General features: G+C 47.7%; 1 protein-coding gene across 3 annotated transcripts in view; it reads left to right on the top strand.

Moving 5' to 3' along the window:
- SYT7 (synaptotagmin 7) overlaps positions 1–27,205 on the top strand; it is a 1,118,786-nt gene that overhangs the window by 234,918 nt on the left and 856,663 nt on the right. Inside the window, exon 1 of one of the 3 annotated variants that reach the window (XM_069623884.1) lies at positions 13,671–13,758. The exons of the other annotated variants lie outside the window; for them this stretch is intronic. The gene's annotated coding sequence lies outside the window, so the exon portion shown is untranslated. Of the gene's footprint in view, positions 1–13,670; positions 13,759–27,205 lie in introns of those variants that run through there. 3 annotated transcript variants of the gene reach the window in all.

The following is a 27,205-nucleotide window of genomic DNA, read 5'->3' as shown; positions in this document are numbered from 1 at the left end:
GAAAATACATTCTTTATATTATATTCGATAAAATCACTGGATACCGTGATACAAATGTTTAGAGTCAGAATTCGGCCGGCAAAAGGGAAATAGCAAAGCCCAGCTAGAGTCATAGTTAAAACTACTGTGTGAAACGTTGGTATATATTAGACCTTTTTCTCCACTCAAGGAAAAGGGTAGCTGCAGCTTGCACTAATAGTTGACATATGTTGCGGCCCGGTCATGAAACTCAGCGTAGGCCTTCTCCAGGGAAAGACAACAATTATCATCTTGTTGTAACCACCTGCAGTGTACCTGAGAAATGCGCAACCAAGAGAACGAAGCCAGCATTAGAAACAAATGTAATATTATGTAATTTCATACACAATGTGCTTTCCAGATCTCCAGGCAATGATTTCACAAATATGCACCTCTATACGGAATATACAAAAGGCCATGTCGGTCTGCAGAGCAGATGTGAGGTGCGCCAATCGACAGGAGCCGGTGTCACGAGAGGCCCCTTTTACAGGGGTAGATGTTGTTGTGAATGCTGATCTGAAGGTGCAGAGGACATTGGCTATGCCAGTTTGCAGTAGCAGATGCAATGAGCTGTTCTCATCTAAGGGGCAGATGCCACAGGCTGTGCCTGCATTATTATTGTTATTATGGTATTTACTGAGCCTGGACCTGGCTTCGGAGCGCTTTATTTACAGAGTAATACAGGGGCAGATGCCATATCCGGCCTTCCACCCTGACCATGAACCTGGCCCAAAGCCAGGATGCCGCTTGGCTCTTTCAGGAGGGAGCATGCTAATTAAAAATAAATATCTGTTAAGATATAATTGTTAAGTTATCATTCCTGTGACCCGGGCAAGGTACATCTTCTTTAATTAATGAAGGCGTGGCTGTGGGAGGCAGGAGCACAGGGACAGAATCGAGCTGGGAGTGGAAGAGAGAAAGCGGGTGGAAGTGGATATAAGGGGGAAGAGGAGATAGGTGGTGGCAGGGAAGGAAGGTTGGGGATGGAAAGAAGACGCAGGGAGGATGAACACATCAAGAGGAAAGCGAGTCAGGTCAAGTGGAGAGAGATGAAGCCAGAGAGTGTGAATAGGAGAAGATAGATTGAGAAAAGCGGCACACTGGCAAACATGTGTACGGGGTATGTAATTTGTGGTGGTTTTTGTCTGTGCTTTTGCCGTTTGAATTTTCAGAAGTTTTTAAGGGTTTTGTTGATGTCACTTTCGGTTGCTTGTGTGGCGCAGTCTGGAAGTCTAGATTGGCCGACAATTGATGCATGTTTAACCTTCTGAGTATTTTGCAGGGATTATTTGTGCATCCAGTGTTGGGTAGGGGTGGGTTGCAAGCACTAGGTGCCGCCCCAGATTTGTTCTGTGGGCCCTCACATTGTTTCCTTTTGCATGCACTGGTCCCACTTTATGTTCGGACGTTCAGCCGGATTTTAGTGGTTTCTCTTTATTTAGTAGTAGGTGGAGTACGATTGTGTATGACTTCATGTATCATGCCTGTGATTTTCATATTGATAGCTGATTTGTCTTAATCGGTCAGAATTGGAAGATAATAATGGGCTTCATTACGAGGTTGGAGCAAGCCTTGCATGTAAAACCGGCAAGGCTACCTCCAAATTCAGGAAAAAATCCGGCACCGGGCAATGAGGAATTACCGGGGTATTCCGACTTTGCCGGACCCGGTAATTCCTCCATTGCCGGCTGCCGGTGCCTGTCAGTCCCCATTCCCATTGAGCCCCATAGGGCTCAATGGGAATGGGGACGTCGGTTGCACCGACACCGTTATGAATGGTGCCGGTGCATCCGACTTGCTGTGCTCGCGGGTGTCGCTCTGCCCGCCAGGTCAGACCTGGCAGGCTGAAAGGCACCCGCGAGCACAGCTCATAGTATGGCGGTACGGTAGCAATGGGTGCCGGTATCACTACCAGCACCATTGTCACCATACCGCCATACTTGTAATGAGGCCCAATGCAACAGAGAACTCATAGCTGCCCTTACTGAGTGTAGAGGCCTACTGGGAAATCTCCAGAGCGTTTGCTCTAATTGTGTCACACTCAAACCTACACTTACACCCATGCCCCATATAATTTATGAGTGCTCCCCCTCAGGTCTATCCCAATCACACGTGTTCTGTCACTCCCACACTTAACTCCATCCTCTCAGCTGTGCGTTGTCAACTTCGCTGCTGCTTCTTCAATTCCATCACTACTCTGTGGCCCTACACACTCACAAAGCCACAACAAGACCTTTCACCTTTTTTAGTTTGGGCTATCCTATAAGCAGAAACCATTGCATTGGAGTACAGATAGGGAGAAAAGACATAAGAGGAGGGATACAGAGGGCCTCATTACAACTCTGGCGGTAGCCGTGCCATTACAAATGGCACGGCTGCCGCCGGAGTTGCATTTTTTCCGGCACCCGCGAATGGGCAAGAACCGGGTCATGCAGAGCTCGGCGGACCCGGTAATTGCCCATTTGTGGGTGCTGGAATCAAGGGCGTCCCGATCCCCATTCTGCCCCATAGGGATGAATGGGGATGGCGACGTCGGATGCAACGGCACATTCAGAGTTGTGCCGGTGCATCCGACGTGCTCTGCTCGCGGGTGCCATTACACCCGCCAGGAAAAACCTGGCGGGTGAAACGGCACCCGTGAGCAGAGCACGTAGTATGGCGGTCTAGGAACTATGGGATCGGCATGCTTACCGGTACCGTAGTTCCCGGTCTGCCATGGTTGTAATGAGGCCCAGAGTCTCTAGGTGTTGTTTGGTTATGTGCCCACCCATTGCCTGCCGATGTCCTTGCTAATCTCTTTGGCCATTCCCACCAATTCCTGCCTCTGCCCACCGAAAACACCTCCTCATGGGAACTCTTTGAGCTCGCTTTAATCAAGCCATACCATCATGCTTTGCATTCAAATTTCCGGCCAGTGTTTATTCAAAGCAGCCTTCGGAGAGTTAATGGGCCTCATTACAACTCTGGCGGTAGCCGTGCCCTTATTAAGGGCACAACTTCCGCCAGAGTTGCATTTTTACCGGCACCCGCAAATGGGTAAGAACCGGGTCATGCCGAGTTCGGCAGACCCAGTAATTGCCCATTTGCGGGTGCCAGAATCAAGGGCTCCCGATCCCCATTCTGCCCGATAGGGCTGAATGGTGATGGGGAGGTCGGATGCACGGCACATACAGAGTTGTTGCCGGTGCATCCGACGTGCTCTGCTCGCGGGTGCCGTTACACTCGCCAGGAAAAGCCTGGCGGGTGAAACGGTACCCACGAGCAGAGCACGTAGTATGGCGGTCTGGGAACTACAGTAATGGCATGCTTACCGGTACCGTAGTTCCCGGGCGCCATGCTTGTAATGACGCCCAATTACTTAATTGGCGTTGTAAACACGTTACTGGTGTAATAAAAATGTCTTAACAGGCCTGCCTTCAGCCACCCGATTTATAAGCACTTTGGGTGCCCTTCACAGAAGTCCTGTCAAAAACAAGCATTGGCAAAGCCAACGTTTTTGTCTTGTGCATACGTTTTAAGCGTTTGCCAGGCACTGCTATTAAATCCCCAGGTACTCGAACCATTTTGCATCTGCTACCAACAATGGGTAGTTAATATCACTACGGCTGCCCTGGGCTAGCGACAAATTTGTTAGTAGTATCACAATGACATGAAATAGTAACGGAAAGGACATATTGTACTAGAAATACATTTCAGTCCTTAAATAGATCAGTCACACAACAAGAAATACAACTACAGCAGAAACACAATCAGCATCTATTAGGTAATAATAGAGGAATGGGGCACCTTACGAGCCACTTTGGGTGGCTGATGCTAATCTGCATGGGTTCCTTGACAGGACGAGGCCGGCACAGTGAGAGGCACTCAGGTGTCAATTATAATTGTAAGGTGCCCCCCTTTACCTACCCAGATGCGTGGTGGTCCAACCAGATGTCCTCCGACCTGCGGTCCTGTCCATGTGAGAAATGCAGAAAACATGCACTGTCGACAACCAACCAAAAAGTGTTGCTGAGTACGACTCCTGTCCTGTGCAAAGTACCAGAAGAAACAAAAAGAAAAAAAGCGTGCCAATCGCCCAATGCTTACCTATTCAGGCCTTATGGCCTCGGCCAGCCCCACACAGCCACGGCCAACCCCACACAGCCTCGGCCAGCCCCACACAGCCACGGCCAGCCCCACACAGCCACGGCCAGCCCCACACAGCCTCGGCCAGCCCCACACAGCCACGGCCAGCCCACACAGCCTCGGCCAGCCCCACACAGCCACGGCCAGCCCCACACAGCCTCGGCCAGCCCCACACAGCCACGGCCAGCCCCACACAGCCTCGGCCAGCCCCACACAGCCACGGCCAGCCCCACACAGCCACGGCCAGCCCCATATAGCCTCGGCCAGCCCCGCACAGCCACGGCCAGCCCCGCACAGCCACGGCCAGCCCCGCACAGCCTGGGCCAGCCCCGCACAGCCTCGGCCAGCCCCACACAGCCACGGCCAGCCCCACACAGCCACAGCCAGCCCAACACAGCCACCGCCAGCCCCACACAGCCACGAGTCGTGGACCCGCAGCAGGCTGCTCGGTTCAACGTGCTTTGCTGAATGGATCATGCAGTTCGCCGCTGGAGCACTGCAAGGCCTGGCCGCATCTGCGCATTATAGGCCAGCACACTAGGGCACGTGCGGTTACCCACCACAATGCGCAGACGCGAGTCCCAAATCCACAGACAGCAAGAATCATGCGAACATACCTCACCCAAGCTGGCTGGCCTGGATGTCATGTTCCCCTCCCTCCATCCACATTGAGGCTATGCAACACCACTACGCCTGACTGGCAGTGGCTACCCATCCTCAAACAAACAGCTCAGCCGAGATCATGACTCAGTCATTGACGCTGTAAAATTAAAAGTAAAAAGCACAAAAAATGAATTGCAATTGCAATCATGGTTATCATAATGAACTGAATCAACTCAAGCAAACTAAACATGATTTTATTATCTATGTATCCTGTCCCCGAGGCCTACCATGAAAACACCTGGTGTCCCGGTGGGCCGGTCCAGGCCTGACAGCAATAGTATTTTCGTGGGACTATTTGGAAAATAGCATGGCACTGGGGCAAAACTGGCATTACTTTTTTGAGGAAGTATAGAAACTAGCATGACAATGTGCTTAACTGGGGCAACACTGGCATGATATTTTTGAAACTTTCATTACAATTTTCATGAGGCAACGGGAAACTGGTATTGTCATTTTCTAGAGGCAATGTGGAAACTAAAAGGACAGTGTGTGCAACTGAAGCAACACCAGCATGCAGCTTCTTGAGACTGGCATGCACTTTTCTGGGGCGATGTGGAAACTAACAAGACAGTGGCCTCATTACGACCAGTGCAGAATGGGTTAACGGGTTCCGATAATGGATGCGGACCCATTAACACCATTCCGCACGATTACGAGGTCCCCTTGCGGGACCCGGTAAGGACGCCTGGCAAAACCAGGCGTCGTTACCGGGTCCCACGAGGGGACCAGGGAGCTAACAACGGGCCGGTCGTAATCGGCCCGTTGTTAGCTCCCTCTCCTATTTCCATTGAGCCATATGGGGGCTCACTTGGGAATGTGGAAGGTCCTGGCCCGGGTTCCCTGAGGGAGGAATTACAGGGCCCTCCGAACTCGGAATGGCCCAGTAACTCCCCATTCAGGGAACTGGGTAAAGGAGCCCGGTTTGGCGGCAGCCATGGAGCTAATACCTCCTTGGCTGCCGCCAAACTCGTAATGAGGCCCAGTGTGATTACTTAGGGCAACACTGGCATAGTGCTGTTGAGACTTATGTGCCATTTCTGGGTGCACTGTCAAACTGGCATGGCAATGTGGTCGACTGGGGAGTGACACTGGGATTCCACTGTGGAAACTCATAACACAGTATCATAACCTCCTTCTCTTTGACCAGATCCTGCCTTCTCTCATTAACTTCCTTCCTTCTCCTGCATCTCTCCCTCCTCTGACTGCTGTACCACACCCCTGTACACCACCTCAGGAAACCTTCAAAGGCACAGACCCCCTCCACCTGGCGACTCTTAATACCCACTCAGCCAACAAACACTTCACTGACATCTGCTTCCTTCTTGAAGACTTTGACCTCAACATTCTTGCTCTTACTGAGAAATGGTCCAATGCCAGCTCAGTCACTGATTTTGTCTCCCTCCTCCCTGATTGCTTCAAGATCATCTCCCAAGCCTCGACATCGCCGAACTGGCGGGGGGTGTGGTGGGGTTGCCTTAATCTTCCCTGAGTGGGTTCCTGCTTCCATCTTACCCACCAAGCTCTACTCTTCCTTTGAGAGCCTGGTTTGCAAGTTGGTCATCTCTCCCATCTCCACCCTGACCATTGCTACCATTTGCTGGCCTCCAGGCACCACCACTCTGTTCCTCTCTTAATTGGCTGATTTCAGCTCTTCCTTACTTTTGTCCACCTCATGGGTGATTTCAGCATCAAACTGGACTCCCGTGGCTCTGCATCCATCCTCTTCACTGACCTCTGCAGCTCGCTTTCACTCTCCATTCTCCCTTCTGAGCCAACCCACTCAGCTGGACACACTCTGGATGTGCTCATGCCCTCTGACCTCTCTCTCCCCCCCACTAGTCACCCCTCTCTACTGTTCAGACCATTCTCTCCTCTCCACCCACCTGGGCCTCCCTCTTTGGCCCTCTGACCGCCCCCCAAAAGCCCTGCCAACCTTGTTCGCTAATATCCGCGCGATGCAATGAGTGTCAGCTGCTGCCTTTGCTTCCATCTTCATTCCCCCAACCCCACTACCTCTGATTCTACCTCTGACTCTGCCATCAGCAACCTCCACCAATACTCTTGACATTCTTGCCCCAGTCATGAGGATTTGCCTGAGACCTGCCTCTAAGCATAACACCTGGTATTACTCAGAACGTGCTGCCCTGAAATGAAAGTGCAGTGCGGCAGAACAGAAGTGGCAAACCTCAGGCTCATCCTCTCACAAACTGGCCTGCCATCTGCTCCAAAGGCAATACAGACTCTCCAACCATGCCAAGAAAAGAGCTCACATACAGGCATGGGTTTCCAGTGCGCCCAACAACACGGCTGAACTTTTCAAGATATGCAGGGAACTAGCCAACCCTTCTGCAGTCTTCTCCTCCCCTTCTCCTTCCCAGGCCCTCTGCAACGCACTGGCCACACACTTCACCACCAAAACTCAGGACATCCTGATCAACTTTGCTACACACCCTCACAACCCATCACACACCCCCTTACCTCCCTTGGCCCCCATCCTCCTCCTTCTCCTGCTTCTCCTCTGTCACACCTGAAGAAGATACCAGAGTTGTCAGCTCCATGAACATCTATTCTTAACAGGTTTCCCCTTGCTCATCCAGGACCATCAAGGATAACATTGGCTCTCTTGCCCCTGAACTCGCTGATTTTGGCAATCACTTTTTTGACACTGGATCTTTCCCCTCCTCCCTTACGCACTCCCTTGTGCTCCCACACCTTAAAAAACCTTCAGCAGACCCTACCTGCCCTGCCAACTACCGCCATATTTCCATCACCCCCTTTTGGGGGAAGCTGCTGGAGAAGATGCCATTGCCCCTAATCAACTCACAGACCAAACTTGTTGGTGGTCTCCATGACCATCAATCTGGATTCCGAGCATCCAAAGGCACGGAAACTGCTCTTCTGGACACCAGTGAAGAACTGTTTGCATCTCTGGTCTCCAACTCCCCAGCTGTCCCCATCCTTCTAGATCTCTCCTCTGCCTTTGACACAGTCAACCATTCCATCGTCATACAAAGGCTCCATGATACCATTCATATCTCGGAACGGGCATTGGACTGACTGACATCATTCTTTACTGACCGCTCTTCCCAAGTCATCCTGGGCACCTTTTCCTCTCCTACTTCCTTCTCCATCTGTGATGTCCCCCAGGTTTCTACCTTCTACCCTTGCGTCTTTAACATCCACCTTGCTCTGCTTGCATGCCTCATCTCCTCCTTCTCTTCCAACTTCCAGTGTTACGCAGACGACACACAGCTCTTTTTCAAACTTCCTGCTGACCCTCTTGCACCCTCCATCTTCCCTGACTGCCTATCTTCCATCCAGTCCTGGTGCACCTCCAACGATCTCTGCTTCAACACCTGTAAAACTGAGATCCCTCCCATTGGGACCCCCAGCTCCCTCATTCTTCCCTTCACTCTGCCCTTCCTCCTTGGGCTGTTCCCCTGCTCCTTCTTGTGAAACCAAAAAACATGGAGTCATCTTCGACTCCTCTCTCTACTTCTCCCTCACACTCAGGGCATTGCCAAGAAGTGCCACTTTCAGGTCTTCCTCTTCAAAGGAATTCTCCCTTTTCTCACTTTACCCAAGCCCTGGTTCTCTCTAGGCTTGACTAATGCAATAGCCTCCTCATGAATTACTTTCTTCCACTCTGCGCCCCCTCTAGCTAATCCAGAATAGGGCAGCAAGATTTATCCTAGGCCTTAAGCCCAGGGACCGCATCTCTCCTGCCCAAAAAAGTCTTCACTAGCTCCCGGTTGTTGCACAGATTAAATACAAATCCCTCTGCAGCATCCACAAGGTTGTCTGGGCCCGGGGACCACACTATCTTCAACTTAATTTTACTAAATACTCTCCCTCTAGACCACTACATTCCTCTGGCACCAACTCTTTGTGTGTAAGGTGTTTTGCAAAACAGAGGGTAGGTGGTCATTCTCTTTCCTCAGCTGGCTCCCTCCCATGCAACAGCCTTCCCCTCGAACAGACTCCCCCTCCCTCTCTGCCTTAAGCAGGACTTTCTTAAATTCTGGAGCTCCTTAAGACTTTCCTCTTTATCTCTTCCTTCCCTTCCACTCTCCTCTGCTAATCCCACAGTTGCTGTGATTGGTGTATGGGGCCTTTATGCATCCTCGGGGCCCCTGGCCTCCCACACCCAATCGGCCCAGCTCCTGTCTTCCCTCAGCACCTGCCTTGGCACACCCTGCGCCCCGGAGGTTCACACTTACACCTAACGTGGATCTAGCCTGTAGCACTCAAGAATCATACCACTTCATCTAAAGCTCACCCATGAGCTTGGGCTCCCCAGCACTTACCCCCTCTGCCCTCTTACTTGCTGCACTTTCACATTCTGAATACTCAGGGCATAGTAGGTTCATCCTTTTTTCCTTTTCCTCCCACTGCTCTTAAATATCGTGTTTTGGAATGTGTTTCACGCCCTTGTTCCCTCCCTTCGCCCTGTGGGTGCTTTCAAGCAGTATTTTACTTGCTGTATAAGCACCTAACAAGCAAACAATAAATATGTATGTGATGAACTGGTTCTGTTATTAAAAGGCTTGATAGTGTGAACATTGAAATGACCATTTTCAAACTGACAGACCAGAATATTCAACTGAATCTGGCATGTGGTTTGGCACATCTGCATTTTATATCAATTCTGATTTTTCTTTTAATTAACTAACACAGGAACAGTGGTGTGCTTTGCATCACATGACAATATATTTAATATTGATGGCATTTGTCCTGGCATTTGGTTTAGGATTAGCGTGTACTCCTGTAATAGTAGTGACACACTGTATCGGCCACCCCTTCATTGGTAAGGCACAAACATATATTTTTAGTTTTTGTCAGCAGTTCCTAGTCATCTCTGTAAAACCGAATTTTATTTTATTTGAACCCTGCATGTTTTACACTTTTGACAAGCCTATCCTTAGCCTGCCATGACTCGTCCCCCCACACTCCCATTTGCTGTGGAGAGCAAGGGATACTCAGGGTTAACAACCTTCTTAATGGCATTACTTGCACCCCCAATAATATACAGTTGGTGGGTAGGTTGGCCAATGGCCCACTCATGAAACACACATCAGACTGTGAACTATTGTCAGTAGTGCTGATGACTAATGAAATGGCAAATATTGGGATTTCCAGGTATGAGAACTGTGTGTAGGCGATAAGCTCTAGTCTAGACTGAGCTACGTAAGAGAAGGTTCTTTAATGAGGGAGTTAACCTGATCAGGGCGGAACCTCACCCAGACTAAGATAAGGTAATGAGAAATAGGAATCAGCGGCTCAGATCAGTGCTGCGTAAGATTGCCAATGAGCTCCACTCACCCAAACTCCATGGCCAGTTAGTCACCAAGATTTCGATCCAATTACCGCTCGTGGTTGAAAAAGAATAAATATTCCCTCCAGTGTGACACATGGTGGAGACTAGTGTACTGTGCCTCAGTAAACGATACTAGAACCTTTTGGAGGAGTATTCTTTCCACCAAAGGTTGTGGTGGGGTTGTTTTTGATGTGTCGGAGTCTGATTTGGTCAAGCATATCCAGGCAAGGCTGGGTGTATCTCCGACCTCTATCGTTCATCCCTCCAACATGCTAGATGTACGATGGGAGTATGGTTTGGAACATACTGACTTAATTAACATTATTGGGACATGTAAGTCTTCTGAGCTCCCGGCCCAGATAGCCTATGCAACCAAAGTATTAAGGACCATCCATTTGCTTGGGCGGGTGCCCAGCATTGACTTTTTAAATTGATTAGCATAGCCCAGTGTCTTCCTTCAACGTGAGGGCATAGCATGATAGTCCCGGTATTCAAAAAAGGCATCAGGCATGATCCATGTAGTTATTGACTCTTGGCAATGCTTGATTCCTCAGCAAAAATGTAGCTAAATTGTTGGGTAATTGCCAAAGATATCATACCACTCAATCAGAAGGGGATCCAATACCACCACCAATGGGCTGTGACTCATAACCATCATATCACAAGCCTGGTTAATACGGAAGCAACTCATCTTTGCGGCCTTTGTTGACTATAGTGCAGCCTTCGATACGTTGGTAGGACTAGGCTTTGGCTGGAGCTAGGAAAATGAAACACCTCAGGGCCTGTTAACTATGATCATTGCCTCACATGAGGGCACTGGAGTAAGAGTATAGATGAATCACTTGCAACAAATACAGGTCTTAAGCGGCTTGATACTCACCCCCAGATTGCAGATTTTTTAAATATCTATCTGGCTGATTTGCGGGAGGGAATCACGAACTCTATCTCTATTCCACCTAAGTTGGGTAAGGTCGTCAATCAGTGGCTTACCTACGCGATGACGTGGCCTCATTAGATTTGACTTACAAGGGACTGTAGATTTCGTTGGATAAACTATATGATATGCTCTGCTTAACACATTAAAGATTAACACCAACAAGACTAAGATCATGGCCTTCTACCCTAACCAAAGCACAGCCAAGAGTCGTAAAGCTTGCCACTGGATGTTGAATGGAGATTGCATAGAGTTGGTAAGCGCCTAGAAATATCTGGGAGTTATTGTGAACGCTAAACTGGATGGTAAATTGCATCTAGGATAGGTCCAGCAGAAGACCGCCCAGGTAACTGGTGCAATTACATCCTTTTCCTTTAAAGCTGGAAGATACTCAGTTGGGGCAATTATTAGGTTATACCTCACCAAAACCGTACCGAAAATGTTATATGGGTTTGAAGACTGGGGTTGAAGGTGATCCGGGCATTGGCGCTCTTGGAGAGGCGTATTTTTTTGTAGGCGTTTGCGTTTGAACAAGAACGCACCTGCTGAGTTTTTTCTGTTGGAATGTAATATGAAGCCTATCCCTGCCAAGATAAATCTCGGTTGTCGACGCAAGTACTGGAAAGCTGCGAATGCCTCTCCGGGTACCTTGCAGTGGTACTTGAGGGATGTCTTGATTGAGGAGAAAACTAGTGTTCTCTTGAAACTTGTAGATATCTCAAGGTTGTGGCTCGCCAGGACCTCTGAAGACCCCATGGAGCTTTCTTATATTGGGTGCCCGCGGTGCTTGCGCGCGACCCTTCGCGACCATATTAGAGAACCACGTCTTGTTGATCTCGTGAGCAAAGCTACCGCAGATCTGTATGCAGTACAAGACATGGGGCGAGTAGGAGTACCCCAGTATACTAGCCATTTTCTTGGCAATTACACTGTCTGGACCTTCCTGGGATTTCAATGTAATGCTGTGCTTACTTTTGACCATTTTGGGGCATATATTGGTATTCCTAGGCAGGAAAGACAATGTCGGCTCTGTCGAGAAAACATCATTGAAACTGCAAACCATGTTTTGGTAGGCTGTTTCCGCTTTATCGGGTCTGAGGGAGAAGCACCTATCAGCTTGGGTCTATGTGGAGAACACAATACCACTTTCATTTGGGAGTTGTTAATGAATGGGAATACTGATGCCTGTAGCTTCACTATGATGACATTTTGGAAAGTAATTGAGGAAATGTTAAAGTCATGTATGTTTTAGCTTTTTTATTCTATTGTACGGATTTGAGAATACCGTTTGGATTGTGTTATCGATCGGTGGCTAAAAAAAGATTTCATTAAAAGTTGACCTTTTGTTAACTGTATAACACTAAATAAATAAAATAAAACCGAATGTTACCGCTGCATTTTGTACACTTTTGACAAGCCTATCCTTAGCCTGGCATGACTCTTCCCCGGGCCCCGCCTCCCTTTTCTCTGGGCCCTGTGTTTTCTGTTCTGTTCCCTGCGCTTCCTGGCAGCCTCATGGTTTTATAGTGTGCACATAACTGAAGTGCTGCAGAGAAAAACAGCCTGTAAATCCTCTGGCACTTTCTTATATTTTTTATTCAATATGCTCTCACAAGCATGCTGGAAAATGCACCATAAATGCACATCACATGTTCTAGGTGCATGTGTCACATGGCAATGAGGGAGTGAGTAGAGTGCCTCGTGTTACCAGTTCAGGTGCGCTCCAGCATTCTTCGACCCCCCCCCCCCAACTCCCCCACACATGCCCCCAGGGCAGTGAGCAATGTTTATAATCTGGAGAAATTGCGCAATGCATTAAGCGTCTGCTGCTGGCGCATGGGCGACCTGCGGGTCACAGGCCTGCCTCTCATCCTTTCAATGGCACTAAAAGAGCGCCTTTCGAGTCCCTTTTTATTTGCAGTGCGGCAAAACCACACGCACTATATGAAACCAGGCTGTGATGTCATTCCTCGTGCTTGCAATCTGATGGATGGCTCTGGGCGCGAACCTGTCTGTTTTTCATGGATGGACCGACGCATAGGGTGATTGGCCAAATGTGCACAGGATCACACAGTTTGTTAAAGTCTGGAAGCCAGGATACGAGCAAGGTCTCCATGGCTCACAGCTGTCACCTGTGCCACTAGCCCCTATCCCATAAATTAAGCGTTACTTTTTGGGAGGGCTGTGTCCTGGCGCCTGCTATTTGGCTAGTGTGGTCTGTTTGTCTTGTGTATTCCGCCATTGCTCCGGCGACTGGGGACGTGGCATTACACCGGAGAACAACAGATGAATATATACAGTCATAGGGGTACTAAAGAGACGCAGAGGGTGGGGTGGAACAGAGTGAGGGGACAGGGGTGAACATGCTGAGAAAAAGAGAGGTAATAGAGCGAGGGAGAAGAAGGAGGTAAGGTCGAAAGGGGGAGGATGAGATGATGCACAGAGGCAATTAAGGGAGAAGGCGCGAGAGCATAGACCAGATTGGGGGGGGGGGGTGTCAGGGAACGAGGCATGTCAGAATTGCTGAAAGAGCGCACGCGTTCAAAGAGTGCAGCGGCGATGCATGCACGCGCGCGCGCAGAGAGATCTGTCGCTTCTCGCTTACCCGCGTCCCTGAAGAGAAAGAGAGAATGCGAGAAGGGCCTGCGTTCATGAGCTCATCCCGAGTGCCTTGGGGACAGAGGCCCAGGGGAGGCCGCAGGTGTGTGTGTGTGTGCGCGTGCGCGCGCGCGTGGCCGTCTGCATCTACAGACATAGGAGCACGGGCTCCGAGGGCAGACAAGGACCCCGTTTGCTCATTCCCTGCAGACACGATATTATCCGACGCTTTTGTGTGTCTACTCCACGTCTTCTGCTGTGTACTGCTCCATTCCCTCGCCTCCCCTTCCACCGAGCACCTGCTTTCTAGTGTTACCTTTTCCTCACTCCGCCCTCTAGTTTCCTATTCCTATTCTGACGTTTTACTGCAACCCCCAGACGCACCCCCTCCCCACCGCCCCACTCCCAGCCTGAGGGAGCACCCTTTAGACCGCGAAATGCACCCACTTGTCCTTTTTCCCAATTCGCCTCTCCTCTGGAACATGCTTAACCATGCCTTGCTTGTTAACTCGCAATTTAAATGGTTCCGCTTCCTATTAGCGAGCAGCAACGCAGTAAAAAGTGGCACTCGGCCCAGAATTTACCAACCGTAGTGCATTCTGTTTTTTGACAAACCATTTTTCAGGAAAGGGGCGCATTAGGCCACGCGGTGTCCCACTAACCGGTGGTAAAAAGCTCTTGCGCCTGTAAATCCTGGCCACTCCTCACCATTGTCCCATCCAGGCTGGCGCATTTCCACACAGACATTCGCTAGCACCCCAACTCCTGGTGCACTCTCAGTTTAGAATAGCAATTAGGATGGGTATCCCCTACACAGTGGACCAGGGGAACTATGCAAGAAAAGGGGGGAGTTAGGGGTCACACGGAAGAATACAAAGATTCAAAATATTAAATGACTCAGAAGGGTAGATGGGCGGTAGGAGGCATAGACAGGTCAGAACTCAAATTCACATATTTTATTCAATTTGTACAAAAGTCACAATAAAAACCATTTTATTAGTCCACACAATAACATTTTCTAAAATGCATGTTAAAATACATATATCCAAAAAGCTCTAGAAAAAAACTAAAAAACTGATCAAGCACTGCTAGATGTAATACACATACCCACTGTATTTCTAAAACAGTTGGACAGAGGAAGTCAGTGCAAAAGGTTTGTCGAAAAGTGCTAAGTGCCTACCACGAGTATCGCATTCATAAGATATCATCCTCAACGTTTTTCGACAGTCAGAAAACCAATCTAATCGGATAGAAAAAAAGGAAGAAAAAAGTAGAGAAAGCTGATAGCCGTCTTCATCAGGGCACACTAGTGGAGCAACCTCCCAGGCCAATTCCCTCAATGGCGGCTTCGTCTCCTCTTTTGTCTTGCCCACCTATCCTAGCCCAGTCAATACACCGCCCAGCCCAAGCCAGGCCGTATCCCTAGAGCTGAGCGAGCCTGGGAATTCATGGGTGGGGCCGAGCGTGGGGGCCAGGCCTGACTCTAGGAGCCCACCACGGGCCGGGCCCGGCCAGAGCGATAAGTGAATAGCCTGTGGAAGACCCCACATGCTCATTGCACACTACCTAACCCCTTACCTCTTAGCTCAGTCAAATCCTGTCCCTTAATGTTGTGATCCTAATGCAATAGTGAACCTTGTATTGATCATGCAGCAAACTATTAATACTTTGACTGTGAAACCTGCCACACCTTGGCCTGCAACAAGTTATCTATATATAAAATAATAATAATAATTTAGCATTTATATAGCGCTACGAACCCTCAGGCATATGAGCACTGCTTATTATTCCACACGTTGTGTGGTGCTCATTTACCGACCTCGGAAGGATGAGTTTGGCCCTGCTGGGATTGGAACCTGCATCAGCAGGCTTTGCACAGCTATCAAAGCGAGCGCTCTACTCCTGTGCTATCGGCGGTATGTGTTGGGAGATCTCAATGTTAGTAAGGAGGCATGCTCTGTCATACGCCTCATTGATCTTCACTCTCACCACTCCATATTATTGTGCGCCTTAAACATTATCTCAGCCCAGGTAAATGCAAGCACAGTCTTGGATCTTAGCTGTATGCTGACAACGATCAAAGCGTACCCGAGCCGCCATCGGGGTGACATTTTTTCTTTCATATTTGGGCAAAAATCAAAATAAATGCCCAAAAAGGAAAACAAAGAAATGCGGCCCCCGGTGCACTCTGGCCACCCCCGCCACACTCGTTTTTTCCTTTTTGTGCATTTCTTTCCATTTTCCCTGCGCCGGGCAGGCAAAATGGTAAGAAATCCCCAAAAAAGGAAGGTAGGGCCGGGGAGTGGGGGAACTGGCGCAGTGTTTCCTGCCTCACGGATGGCATCGCTTGACCGATTTTTCAAATCAATGGTGATTTTCCTCGAGCTCATTGTCATGCAAACTTAAGTATCGGCCCGTTTGCAAGACAGTGAGCTAGAGGCAAAATGCCTGTGATCGAAGTGAGCAGGAACGGTCGTGAGCAGTGTTCCACTACTTTCATTTTTTCTGTTTACCATTCCTCTTCTTTTTACGACCATATTCACCATTCTATACAGAGGATTTGTCCATTCAGGTCCCTGTGCAAGTGTAACATTGTAATAGGAGCTTTAGTTACTAGTCACTTAGACCTTTGCAATGCCCCGGCCGCAATACCTTGCTACATGTTGCACTATGCTTCCGACTACCCTCTCCCCTGCCGAGACCACAGCTCCACTACTTTATCCAGTACACTTCTACCACTGCAAAATGCCCTTTATTTGCTGCGCCGGTAGGGGGCTGGAGGGGAAGTCCTTGTGCGGCCGCACCACCCCTTCAGCCTGCGTTGTAACAGTGCCAAGCAAGGATGGGAAAAGCAGACGCAAGCACGATTATTTTTATTACATTTTTTTCAATCTGAGTGGGCGAGCACCCGGTGGGGCTTGTGGTCGGCTTTGCTTTGGGCAGGCACTGGCCCGAGAGGGGGGTCACTAGTCCAGAGCCCTAGGTGAGGCCCGGTCTGGCCCGAGCCCCTGCTGGATCATCCAGCTCTACGTTTCTCCACTACACCCCTCACTCCCTCTACTATTCTGCTTACACAGTCTACCCCGCCACACTCGCCGTCTTACACTGGAAAGCCCAACACCCTTCCTCCTGGCCCTTCCCCTGTCTTGCCTATCCCCTCCTCGCACTTTGAAAATCAGGTCCCACTCACATTTCTGGCCCACTCAGCTTGGCCATGCCAATTTCCGCATGAACCTTGACCATGCCAATTCTACATAATCCAATGTTGTATGTATAGTAGTCGATGGCACGTGTGTATGAATACACATCCGCCTTGGTGATGTCTCATTAGTCCTGCCTTTTGTATGCTTCTGGCATTGTGATTGGCTGAAAGGGAAACATCAGTGTGCACTTATTTGCAATTGGTTACCACTGCTATCAGTTTATTGGCAAGAGTTCTAGAGGTCCTAGGATTGCCAGGAACTTTGTTTTGTCCTATTTTTCTACTTTCTTTGTTAGAAGTGTGTGCTTTTTTCATGTTGCATACTTTAACGATTATTATCACTTGCAATGGTGTGAACATTATTGCTGTCCTTTAATCATGCCATGATTTTTAAGGATATTTGAGGCTTCGCTTGACTTAAATGAACCGAAGCTGATTGGCTTTTTCAAGAGTTGTTTTATGAGTACACAAGTGGTGCTCCCGGCCAATCAGGATGCTCAGAATACAGCAAACAAGCACAGTTGCACTGCAGATCCGAGCAACCTGCAGGCTTGGTGCACCATCTGGCATTTTTGTTGAACTTACCTTTCGCCGTCCGCGTCAGTGTTGCATCTACTCCTACCCCACGCAATGCTTCCTCCACTGTGGAAGATGTAAGTGGAGTCCTTATATTTCTATGGCTGCCATGTTACAATGTTTTTTTTTAATTGAGGTTAAAATATTCACAGTCTGTGAGAAATTCAACCATCCGCAGGGTGGTCGTGCACTCGCCTGGGCTTTTTAAATCATGTTTAATTAAATGGAATAATGGCAGACCAACCTCAGGAAAATGTGTGGGGCTAATCCGCACATGTTTTCCTAGGCTCACATCATGACCAAAGCATAACATTGTGTACTCCAGGCTGGGCAATGTCTACAGGCATGCCCGTCCCTGTCATATTTAGTTGAAATGTGACAGCCGAGGAGTGCAAATGTCAACTCCAGGAAGGGGAGGACCAACCTTCCCCTTGCCATGGTCAGCTGCCATAGTCAGCCTGATTAACTGAAAAAGGCTCCATGGATCCGCCTGGCTCTTTTGTTAGGCCCTTGTAGCATCCTGAGTTATATTATTGTTATGTTTCATCATTATATAAAGGAGCGAGATGTTTAGCATCCTCACTTCCTGCAGTTGTATACTATTGAAAGTGCTTCAGAATGTAGAATCTGGAAGGCCTTGATTCCAGGAAAGTCTGTTGTACGGAGTCCAGGATAGGAGCTTGAACCTAATAGATGTATAGCCTGAACTCTCCTGCCTAACTATCTAACTGAATCCTCCATCTCCATTTTTATAACAATTATGAAATGCACAAAAAAGTCAGGATGTTACTCCCCTGCAGAAGCTGGCAGCAATTATCATACCAACAGGGGGTCCTTCAAACAGGCCTACACAGGGCCTGGCTGCAGAGGATACCAAAGGAAGCAGGAAAACCAACAAGCTCCCGCTTCTCAGTATCAGAAGCAGTGACCAGTCATGTCTGGGTCTGTTGTTGACAGTAGATCACCCCTTTAGCGGGTTCCCATTCATAAGGCACGAGAATGTGGTTTGGAGGAGCCAGAGAGTCTGTTCTTGATGCAGCTTCAAGGGAGACCTGCCACTTTAACAGGGACCACACAGGGAGGGGTGGTCAGTCATAATTTCGAAAAAAAAATGTCAAAAGACAATAATGTCGAAAAAATAATGTCGAAAAATAAAATATCGAATTCTTAATTTTTTAATTTATATATTTTTTGGGGGGTTTCTCGAGTAAAAAAAAAACAAAAAAGGGGGGGCTGGGTGGAGAACCCCCCCCTTTTTGAATAAAAAACGTAGTGAAAAAGAAATTCGATCTTTTTTTTTTCAATATTATTTTTTCGAAATTATGACTTTCGACATTTTGGTATTCGAAATTATCACTATAAACCACAGAGAGGACCATTAACCAGAGAGGTGCTTTGAACACACCAGACAGGAAGATGGGTGGGGCTTAGTAGCACAAGGGAGTTACCTGTGAGACGGGCATGCTACCAAGAGAAACACAGACTCTAACACTTTGAAAACCTTTATTGTCAAACTCTGTGGGGTTGGTGTAATGCCTACGTGGCCCTAGCTCTAAGGGGATAGTTCCCTTGACTGATGCTTCGACGGGCTGTCATTGTCCGCAAGTCCATAACCAAAGTTCATTTGTGCCCAAACCTATGCTTGTCATTACTCTTAAACCAAATGTGATAGGGGATCTTCTTAAAGGAAAAATGGTGACTCATAAAGGAAATGTAAACCACAGCTGGGGTCAGGTAGTCCTACGAATAGGTGTAGTTTTGCCAGTTCAAAATAGTTAAATTAAAAAGGGTTGCCCTTGGATCCTTCCACGCAGGGCTCTTGCCGTAAGTCACTAGGGTTCACAATGTCTCTGGGTCTCTTGGGGTTCCCTTCCCCAAGCTTTGATCCTTCCAGTTCCAAACAAATAGACACAGTTTCTGTTAGGCCTCTCAGGGATCCCTTGCCCAAGTCTAGGCCTCTCTTTACAAAGTTCAACAAACAAACCAAAAAAGTTTCTCTTGTCAGGATGTAACTATCACTGTACAGTTCCTTCATGGGGGTAGTATCCGAGACTTTCAAGACCGCCAGGTTATTTGCTCCTCCCAGGTGCGACCACTCTGACCTCTTAACCCCTCACCTTATACTCTGGCACCTTTTCCTCTTCTGTGCCTTTTTCACTCTTTCCTTTTCCACTTTACTGTGCTTCCTGCACACCTTCTTTTGCTATCGTGCACACTTGCACCTTTTCTACAACCTTGACTGGACACTCCTTTTATCATTGATAATAATAGAATATTCACTGTGCTGCAACTAACCAACGACCCACGACGTTTACAGAGATAAGCCTGCTGTTCCGTTCACATTACCAAAATTGGACAAGGAGGTTTAGCATTTTAATTGTATGCTTGTTTAATCCAATCTGTTCAGATCCATTCTGGTGTATTCAATGTGTGGGGCTGATTGATGGTTTAGAAATCGATATTCACACCTGCACCACTGGTACCCCGGAATTTGATTTGTCACACAGTCCGAGCATGTTGTGGCCAGAACTCAGTGTTTACCTTTGTAGAAAACATAGCACAACCGGAGGATCTCCGTGGGCTGCCTGCACCCGCAATTCTCTGGGAGCCTTGTGTTTTTTTAAATTAGTGATCTTTGGAAAATGATAGCTGACTCCAGTAAAAAATGTGTGCTAAAGAGCTGGGCTTGCAAAAGTACCACTATAATGAAATAATACGTTGGTTCTTAGTGCGGTGCTTATACTGCCCCATGGCGAGTGAGCGGTGCTGCCAGAGAACATGAGGGAGGAAAACCAGCAGCCAGACGCCGGTTGAACAATAAACCGAGCGAGTACAGCGCTTAGTGCCCAGTGTGTTCCAGCTAAGCTCTCACAGCACCCAATTCAGCCGTTCACGAACAGCGCCCCCTTAAGCACTCTTTGCTCACCTCCAGGAAGTGCAGGCCGAGCCCAGGACTTACAGGTGTTGGCATCCGGCGTCATCTAGCAGTTGCAGTACCGTCATTATGATTTACCAATAAAATGGCTCGGATGAGACTAAGAGAATTCAGAATGGCCAAAACCAGAATTATAATCAAAGGGATGTGCAATGTTAATTTAGGGTTCAGTGCCAAGAGGCCGCCAACATGGCAGAAGTCGTGCTACACAAGGCCACTTTCCATGACTTTAGATGTTCCAACACTTTGTCCCCTGGGAAACCTATAAACACATGTAAGTGTCCACCTAGAGGTCCTCAATTAGCCAGGTCCCTCACACAGGCCAGCTGTGGGCAGGCTAGCTGCAGCCTGGTTGCTGACAGCGGTTATGTTAGGGTGCACCTGCCAGCTTCTAGGGGGTGCAGGTCGCAACTGTGAAGGACACTTATTAAAGCAGGAGCTTTGAAGATGCACTGAACCTTCTGCTCAGGGCAAAGGCCTCCAGCCTTCAGCACTTCATATATCTTAGACTACAGCTCTCATCCGTTCTACAAAGCATAACCAATGGTGAGTGATCATGGGAGTTGTAGTCCAAAACATATGGAGAGCTACAGGCTGCTGCCCCCTGGTCAGGCTTGTACTCTTTGGCACCACAGAAGAGAGTGGAGCACAGCACCATAGAAAGGGATTTGATGTAGGCACCATTTTGTGATGTTATGCTTGTGTCATTGACGCGCATCGATTGTTTTTTGTTTTTATAGTGTTTGATTTTTGGATCTTCAGAGTTTCTTCATAAAACTGTTTATTTTTCGATCCCGTGCAGCATTCGCTAAAGATGAGGGGAAGTGTGTTTCCATGCTGTGACACTAGGATTTGGTGCTGTTATTAGAAGTGCATAAGAAGAGAAATACGGTAACATATGGCAGTAGGATTATTTGCTGTTTTTGAAGTAAATGGATGACAGCTTGGCATAATACAATTTAGTTTCCACACCTTACTCAGGGGTTCCAAGCCACTACATGGATCGGTAGTAAGAATACCTAGCCATGTGGCAAAGAAAACGATTGTGTGCGCTTGTAAATGTCCACTCTCAAGGGTTGCTAGCATTTCAGATCTTGCAAGAATTCACTTTCTTTAGATGTTTAGTAAAATGGGTCCTAAGTGTTGTCATGTTGGGGAGGAATTGGCTCGGAACAAGATGGGGTGCACTGGAGCCTCGTTCCGTGTAGACATCTCATTCACTCTCTCTCTCTCTCTCTCTCTCTCTCTCTCTCTCTCTCTTTCTCTCTCTTTCTCTCTCCCTCTCTCTCTCTTCTCTCTCTCTCTCTCCCTCACTCTCTTGCCCTCACTTTCTCTCTCTGTCACTCTCTCCTCTCTCGCTATCTCCCTTTCTCTCACTCTCTCACTCTCTCGCTCTCTCTCTTGCTCTCTCCTCTCTCTTGCACTCACTCACTCACTCACTCACTCACTCACTCTCCACCACTCTTTCTCTTGCTCTCCCTCTCACTCTCTCTCACTCTCTCTTTCTCTCTCTCCCTCACTTTTGTGCTATCTCACTCTCTCGCTTGGGCTCTCCTCTCTCTTGCTCTCACTCTCTCTCGGTATCTCTCTCACTATCTCTCTTGCTCTCCCTCTCACTCTCTCTCTCTCTTGCTCTCTCCTCTCTCTTGCTCTCACTCACTCCTACTCTCTCTCTGCCTCTTGCTCTCTCACTCTCTCTTCCCTCTCTCTCTCTCTCACTCTCTTGCTCTCACTCTCTCTCGCTGTCGCGCTCTCTACTCTCGCTATCACGCTTTCACTCACTCTCTCGCTCTCTCTCTTGCTCTCTCGCTCTCTCCTCTCCCTTGCTCTCACTCATTCTCCTACTCTCTCTCTTGCTCTCCCTCTCTCCTTCTCTCTCTTGCTCTCTCTTTCTCTGTCGCTTTCTCCTCTTTCGCTATCTCCCCCTCTCACTCTCGCGCGCTCGCTCTCACACACACTCTCTCGTGTCTAGCAAGGCTTTGGGGATTAGAGTCATGTTTGGAAGGGCCTGCAGGAACCTCCCTCCTTGTCCTTTGGTCCAGGTCTTCTGAGACTCATGGGAGTTTGGGGTTTGATAGAGACCGCTAGAGCACTCATCATCTCCTCCCTTTCTTCAGGAGCCCCTGGCAGCCCTAGCAGTCATCTCTGGCTCACGCCCTGCATTGGACATGTGTGTGTGGATGTGGTATTTACTGCACGCTGCACTGTGTGAGGCGAGCGCCTGTCCTAGCTTAGGGTTTTGCTGGCTAGAGAAATCAACGTTGAGTCCTAAAAAGGTGGGGTTTTAAGAATTCCTTGGAGTAAGAGTGTTCCATCGCCAATGTTACTCCCAGGGTGTTGCTTGCTGAGTTGTAGGCCCAGGACTCCACCCTCTATTGCAGTTAAACGTCAATCTCAGAAATTTAAGGCTGGTCTCGGAGAAGCTCGGAAATCGGACAGGAACATGTACCTGAAATGTGTCTTGTGGGCCGGAAGGAGCTGTTTTCCAGGTGCATGCATGCATCAAACACAGCGTCTTAAGTGTGCTTCTTGCACATGCGGGGAGCTGGTAAGCACACAACTGGCTGTCGAAGTTCTGCTCTTGGTGTAACCCAGTTTCCTGGCAGGCTGCTACTTGCATACTCGTAATGTAAACTAAGGAGGGTAGCTCGTGGGGTAAGCACGCGCCTCTGTCATGGACAAACCTGCTGTACGCAAGATCGAACACCTGCACATCCAACTCACCCCTTCATCCGTCCGATCTGGAAAAATTGAGCATCCTTAGGCTATTAATGCAGTGCTTGGAAGCAAAAGGAATCTGCCGTGAAGTGCTACATATAAAATCTGTCATTCGTATTATTAGTCAAGCGTGGCCTGAACCAGCACCAGACCATCATTGTCCTAATGTTGGAAGTAAATTGATTCAAGGGTCTTTGTAATTTGTGAACCTGAAAATACATCTTCCTAATGTCCCCATTATTAGGTGTGATAATGGACTTATCCCTGTTCTTTTTTATCTCCTTGTTAGTTAAAGATGGTGGAAGTGTAATTTTAGGGTTATAAGATGCTGGGGGGAGGGGTGAAAGATGTAAGGGTTGCTGCATAGTTTGCGGAACTCGAAAAGGACGAGCTCTACGTTTGCGGCATTCAGTTGCAACCGGCCCTTTTCCGCACTTGTTGCAATTGATGCAAGGAGGCAGGTGTCCAACCTCTCCTATTAAGAGCCGGCCTATCTGCTCGGTGTCTTGCAGCTGCACTCTTGAATAAGGTGGGCAAGGAGCGGGAGCACAGATATTAGAAATCACAATCCAGAGGAGGAATTGGTGCTTTAGGATTCTGCAGCCTCCTGTACTTGTGGAGAATTTATTTTCCAATACCCGGATCGATTGTTCTGTGTCCGATGAAAAGCTGATAAGTGGTGGTGGTGTTGCACTGTGTGAACGGCCCCACCAACGTCCAAAAGGTGCTGTTACTTGCCTACGTCTAAAAGATCACTCCAACTGGAGGCAGTGCGGTTTCCATCCTGCGGCCGGGTGGCAACCGCACTGTTCAGGATATAGTAAAGTGTGAGAGTCTAGAAATGTCTGTAGTGGCCCCATTACCCTTATTCCAGAAACTGAAGCCTTGCGCAGTGGATGGGAATCAGGGCAGTTTCTAGTCCATTTGGTGCCCAGGCCGAAACACTAAAATGCACCCCCGCTCCCTGCGCTTGGTATTCACACCACTCCCAAACTACACTCCACGGTTAAGTAACTCCTACCCAATGTCCACAAATCACTGCTACACAAATGAAACAGGTTTTATTGCATTGTGATTCATCCTTTGCAGTAATTCCTCAGACGAAGTGGAGTCCATAAACAGTAAATGCTCGTCTTGGTTTTTAAAGTTTTGTGTCAATTTTGAGTCTATGTTAAGGGCACTCTCCTTGACTTTGCTGCTGGGAAAGCATATTTTGTTGCTGCATAATCATTTTTTCCAACACGTTCCCTCTCAGTTGAAAGTATTGTGAGGGCTGATGGCCTTTCTTCAGCCATTGTGGAGCGCAAGTATGTCTTTATCAGTTTATAAAGCTCCTCTCACCATTTGCTACAGTAAATGGTCAGAACCTCATGGCAACCCACACAAGTTGATCAGCCAATTGGGAGCCGCCTATATCCCATTCTGGTGCACTCTCACCACCCTTTGCTAACAACTGCTCCAGGTGCCTGCACCGTTTGATCAGTTCTTCTTTTCCAGACAAGAGCTTTATGTTGTACATGAAACCCCAGCTTGTATTATGAGCAGACAACCGGGGAAAGTACCTTTCAAGCAGAGTAATTATGGTGTCAATCAGGGGATAAAATACGGTTACTATAAAATGTTCTTCATTTTCAGGAGTCTCATCTGGAATCTCACAGGCAAACATTTTATTCTTTTTCCTGTGCCATTTAGTTCCCTTAAAAGTAGGGTCAACAGCTAAATGTAAGGCTATCACTTTTGCTGTTGTTACAGCAGCCTCAAAACCAAAAGTTTTATAACTTTTGACAAAGGCAATGTTCTTAAGTAGGTCATTGCAGGCCAGCAAACCAATGTCTTTGGACAGCATGGATTTGCTTACAATGTTCACCTGAAATAGAAGGTTATACCATTAAACGAAAGTACGATTTTCTTTTTTATTAAATGATTTTGTTTGTCAAAAACCTTTCATTATTTCACATCATGATGGAAAAAAAAGAAAAAGAATTACAAGAATTCCATTTCAAGAAATTTAAAAATCTTTCAGGGCCGAAATTTCCATCCAGAATTGTAAAACTCTAAAAATTTGAGATTTTTGTTCTGCAATTATCAAGGAAGTCCATCTCTCCTCCACACTAAGTGGCATAGCACCAATTGGTAGCATGTCTTGGTATTTAATTTCTACGGGGTCTAGCACATCGCAGTCAATTAAGAGATGGTATAAAGATTCTTGATACAGACTGCTTTGGCAGAAAAAACAGGTCTTTGGAACGTCACTCAGCTGTTTCGTCTGCACTAGCACCTCTCTCATTGGTAGCAGATTTAACCTCAGTCGCTGAAAAAACATCTCAGAGCCTGGGACAAGGATATTGTTGCAGATAGATAGGTAGTTGGTTCAATGCTTGGTTTTCCGCTGGAGAATTGATAGAGAGTTTTTTAACGCTTTTTCAGCTCTTGCATCTCAATCCAGTCGTTCCATTGGATCTTGTTCTTAATTAGCAAAGGGTTGAGTTTAAGAGTTTCGATTGAGCATCCCAACACTTCTATCCAGACAGGTCCCCGAGTTTGATCTTAAAATGTCAATTGGTGGCACTTTGTCATCTATGATGGTTTTGCAATAAAGGTCAAAGGAGCACAAAAAAAATTAAATCTTCCAAGTGTAAAGCAAGGGACTTTGCATCTGACAACAATGTTGGGTAATTGACTTTTTCTTCAGTGCTCATAAGTGCTGTGCATAGCTCAGCAAATTAATACTGCAGCCCTCTCAAGCTTTCAATTCTACATTCCCATCGTGATTCACAGACTTTTTTCAAGAAAATATTTTTGACATGCTCACTGACAATATTCCAGAGTTTGGTTGATGCAGAAAACCAGGGGTGTTGCTAGGTCGGAAAAATATCTGGGGCTGAGCTAATGTCGGGACTGGCGGGATTTGGGGGTAGCTATAGCCTTTTGGTTGTAGCCCCTAAGCTTCTATCCGGGGCTAGAACCAAAAGACCCGGCACTACAGCCCCTCAGCCTCTCCCCCCTGGCAACACCTCTGCTGCAAACAAATCATAGAGTCTCTGAAGTACACCAAAAAGAGAAACAAAATGTAAACTGTGGCATCTACATGGGTTCAAAAATGCACAGGGGTATTGCTGAAGAATTTGCCTTTGTTTACCCCAATCATGTTTGCACCATTATCATACCCCTGACGATGGCAGGTGTCCAGTTCTAGGCGGCATTCGGACATTTCAGAATAAAGAAGGTTTGCAAGTCCATCACCAGATGTGTCGTCTGCGGGGCGATACCCTATAACATTTTCTTTTACAGAAATGTCTTCAGCTGGAATATCCACACTTCTTAGAGTGTAAGACAGTTGTTCGGTGTGGCTGAGATCTGGAGTACAATCTGAAATAACTAGGAAATATTTTGCTGCTTTCACTCTTTGTAAAATTGCATTCTTTAATCGAGATCCCATTAATCTAATTAGTTCATTCTGAATGACATTTCCACAATAGTGACTGTGGATCTCTTGTGAAGTCACTCAACGCAAATGGCCCATCATGACCAGAGCACATTTCACTAGTAGTTCAACAAGGCCTAAGAAATGTCCATTATTTGGAGTAAGTAATTTCTTTGAAGAGCCACCTAATGCCAAATTATTTTTCAACAGAAAGACAACAACAGACATCATTCGTTCAAGCACAGCCCGCCAAAGCTTGGTCTCTGTCAGTATTTGATCTTGCGTGAGAGAATCAATACCTACATGTCCTGTGAGGCACCTTTCAGCATCCACCCAAGTGCCACTGGATTTGGTATGTTCGGGAGACCCTTTGTGCATTTTCAGAAAGTCACAAAGAGGCTGTGGCCCTCCCTTTACAATTGATCACACACAGGTCTAGGCATTGATTTAGGCCATGAAGAAATGTCTTCAAACATACACGTTTTAGTTCCTGGTTCCTGTTGGTCATTATTGCCCTCAGCTGCTTGGGTTCCTGAGGCCTCATCACTTAAAACTTGTGGCATGACCACAGGCAGTACCGTTTCCTCAGTAATGCCTGTTACCTGGTCTTGGGGAAGGACGTCATCTACTTCTTTTGAAGTCTTCTCTTCCCTCCTGAAGAATGAAGACAGTACTTTGGCACTTTTCACATCTTG

This window comes from Ambystoma mexicanum, chromosome 11 (assembly GCF_040938575.1).
Source record: "Ambystoma mexicanum isolate Mex_15411 chromosome 11, UKY_AmexF1_1, whole genome shotgun sequence".
Taxonomy (NCBI): Eukaryota; Metazoa; Chordata; class Amphibia; order Caudata; family Ambystomatidae; genus Ambystoma; species Ambystoma mexicanum.
The sequence above is the reverse complement of the archived record's forward strand: the minus strand, read 5'-3'. Positions and strand labels throughout refer to the sequence as shown.